The sequence below is a fragment of the Cebus imitator genome, unplaced genomic scaffold, assembly GCF_001604975.1.
Source record: "Cebus imitator isolate Cc_AM_T3 unplaced genomic scaffold, Cebus_imitator-1.0 Scaffold80, whole genome shotgun sequence".
Classification (NCBI taxonomy): domain Eukaryota; kingdom Metazoa; phylum Chordata; class Mammalia; order Primates; family Cebidae; genus Cebus; species Cebus imitator.
Window position 1 is genome coordinate 1793689 of NW_016107395.1, and position 3641 is coordinate 1797329.

Below are 3641 nucleotides of genomic sequence, written 5' to 3' on the forward strand. Positions count from 1 at the left end.
TGTGTGTGTGTGTGTGTGTGTGTGTGTGTGTGTGTGTGTGTGTGTGTACTATTTTTTTAAAGGCTGACTTGCGAAGTACCTTATTAAGCATATGCAACTTATTTAGGATACCATAGAGCAGTGGTTCTCAAAGTAGGGTTTCGAGACCAAAGGTCCCTGAAAACTTTCTAGGGCCTCCAGGAGGTAAAATCAAATTTAATAATACAGCAGTAGGCAGAATGATGCCCCTCACTCTAATTATTCTATTTCAAGAACATGTGAATATATTATAACACATTAGATGGCAAGGGGAATTCAGCTTGTTAATCATCTGACTTTAAGATGGATTATACAAGTGTGCCAATGTAATCATGAAGGTCTTTAAAAGTGAAAGAGGGAAAAGGGAAGGAGAGAGATAGTTTATAAGAAGGATTGGGCCCAACATTGTGGCTTTGAAGATGCACAAAGGGATCACAAACCAAGGATTATTGAAGGCCTCTTGAAGCCGGAAAAGAACAGGAAAACTGATTCTCGCCAAGTCTCCAGAAGAAAACAGCCCTACCAAAACCTTTATTTTAGCTCAGTGAAACCAGTTTCATGTTTCTGACTTCTGGAACTGTAAGATAAATTTGTGTTGTTTTTAAGACACTTTGTGGTAATTTGTTACAGCAGCAACAGAAAACTTATACAAATACTAAGATGTTAATTTGGCTTTTTCACTCTCGTTTTCTCAGGCATGTACAATGGGATTTTTGGGGGGCTATTTGAATGTAATAATATATCAGACTGAATTCAGAAGCAAGTATAAGAATCCAGCTATCTCTCATTAAGAAGACATTAAAATGTTTCGTAAATATGTAAAACAGTACCACTTCTCCAACATTTTTATAAACAGTTATTTCCTATTAAAATATTATTTATATTAAGTGATGGGGAGGAAGGCAGCAAATCACACTGCCATGTTTGTATCTATGCAACAATCTTGCATGGTCTTCACATGTACCCCAAAACCTAAAATGCAATTAAAAAAAAGAAAGTAAATAAATAAATGCAAGCAAAAAAATATTATTTATATTGACATGTGATAGGTCCAGAATTAAATTTTCAATATGGTAAATGTTCATAGTTGTAACTCACATAAACAAAAGCTTTTTGGGGATTTCAATAATTTTTAAGAGTATAAAAGGGATACTGAAGCCAATGAAGTGAGAATTACTATTATAATAGTAACTTGTAATATTGATGGATAGTTGTGTCCTTTCTATTTCGAGGATTATATAATTATACCAAAGAGACACAGCACAAATGGATTTTCATGTGAGAGATGAACAGGAAAAGTCACGAATAAAAGAGTCATGTTGTGCCAAGAAGACCAGAGAGATGCCCCATATGCATGATTCTGAAATGATATTTGGGTTTTATGGGACCATAGGAAGTCCCAACAGGAAAGAAAAAAGCAGGGAATACAGTTTTATACATGTTTCATATATGTATTTGGTATCCTTCAATGCTTTCTCAGCTAGAAAATAAAAAACTTTAAATAAAATTAAATAAAAATACATTTATAGCTGTCTGGATTTAGCAAAGTTGTTTGAAATGAACAGTTGAGAGGTGAATGAAATGCAAATTATAGGTCACCATTCACACATAAATATAATCAACATCTTGAGGAAATGTTTTCTTGGGAATATTTAGGAGGTTCTAAAACTTTTATTCAAGAAAACTTAATCTTGAGAGCTGCACCATTTCTTTTCAATACTTCCTCACTCATATATGAAAATGAGTGGTTTTCTAGTGTGGAAGATTTCAATATTTTTAAGCCAAAACAGAATTACACTTCAGCCTAAAACCATTGCAATGAATGATTAAATCCATGTGGCTGGGGAGGCCCCACAATCGTGGTTGAAGGTGAAAGGCACATCTCACATGGCAGGGGCAAGAGAGAGAATGAGAGCAAAGTGAAACAGGTTTCCCCTTATCAAATCATCAGATCTCGTGAGACTTACCAGGAGAACAGTATGGGGGAAACCACTCCCATGATTTAATTAACTCCTACTGGGTCCCTCCCACAACATGTGGGAATTATGGGAATACGACTCAAGATGAGATTTGGGTGGTGAAACAAGGGACATAGAGCCAAACCATATCAAAGTGCTGCTGATTTTTGTATGTTGATTTTGTAACCTACACAATCCAGATTGATTACTGAATTTGTTTATCAATTCTAACAGTTTTTTTGTGGAGTCTTTAGTGTTTTATATATATGATCACGTTATGAGCTAACAGAAACAAATTTGCTGCTTCTGCTTCTGCTGCTGCTGCTGCTGCTTCTTCTTCTTCTTCTTCTTCTTCTTCTTCTTCTTCTTCTTCTTCTTCTTTTTTTGTATAGATGCCTTTTATTTCTTTTCCTTGCCAAATTGCCTTGGCTAGAACTTCCAAAACTATGTTGAATAGAAGTGGTGAGAGTTAACTTTCCTGTTTGTTCTTTATTTCAGAGAAAAAGATTTAACTTTTCACTAGTAAGTATGATGTTATCCTTAGGTTTGTCATATATGGTCTTTATTGTGTTGAAGAAGTCATCCCTCCATATGAATGGGATCAACATTTATGGATTTAACCAAACACAGGTTGAAATATATTTTTTTAAATTGTTGCATTTATAATACACATGTACATATTTTTTCTTATTATTATTCCCTAAACACTACAGTATAAAAACTGTTTATGTAGCATTTAAATTGTATTAGACATTGGTTAGATAGGTAATCTAGAAATAATTTAAAGAATACAAGAGAATGTACATAGGTTATATGCAAATACTGCACCATTGTATATAAGGGACTTGAGCATCCCTGGATTTTGTTAACGTCAGGGTCCCTGAAACCAATCCCCCACATATACCAAGGGACATTCCTTCTATACTTATTTTGTTGAGAGGTTTTTGTAAAATAATCATAAACCAATAGTGAATTTTGTAAACTGTGTTTCGTGCATCTGTGGATTTTATCCTTCATTTTATTAATATGGTATATCACATTTATTGATTTTATATGTTGAATTATCCTTGCATCCCTGGGATTAATCCCACTTGATCATGGTGAATGACTTATTACATCTTCCTTTATAGAAGGAATTCAGAAAAAGCTATTAAAATAAAGAAGCAGATGATTTTAATGAAGCTAGTTTTAAAAGGCTATATTTATTTTAACTAATTAGATCACTTTCAGAATTAGTTCAGAAATACTTTTCTCATCAAAGACTTACAAAGCCAAAATTTCTAGAGTTCATTGAAAAGAAGGGTAAAAGCCTCCAGTAAGATGCTTTGGAGAAAAACCAAGTAAGTGGCCCAAAGGATGTAACCTGTGCTTCACTAGAAAATGCCTCCAAAAAGAATGAGGATAGAGCTGGGTTAGAAAATGAAAGAGGAATGCCTGGTTTCTTTTTATAAAAAAAATTTCTCTTTTGTTGGCTATTTTCTCTTTTTTGGTCTCAGAAAACCACTGGCTGTTTCTGAATCCTCTTTTTTTTCCCCTAAGCTTCTCTCTCTCTCTTCTTTTCTCCCCTCCAATCCCTTTCCTTTTATCATCTTTTTCTTTCGGAAGGTATTTTCTTTATTCTCCTAATGGAATATTATGAGAATAGTATTTGTACATTTTTTCACT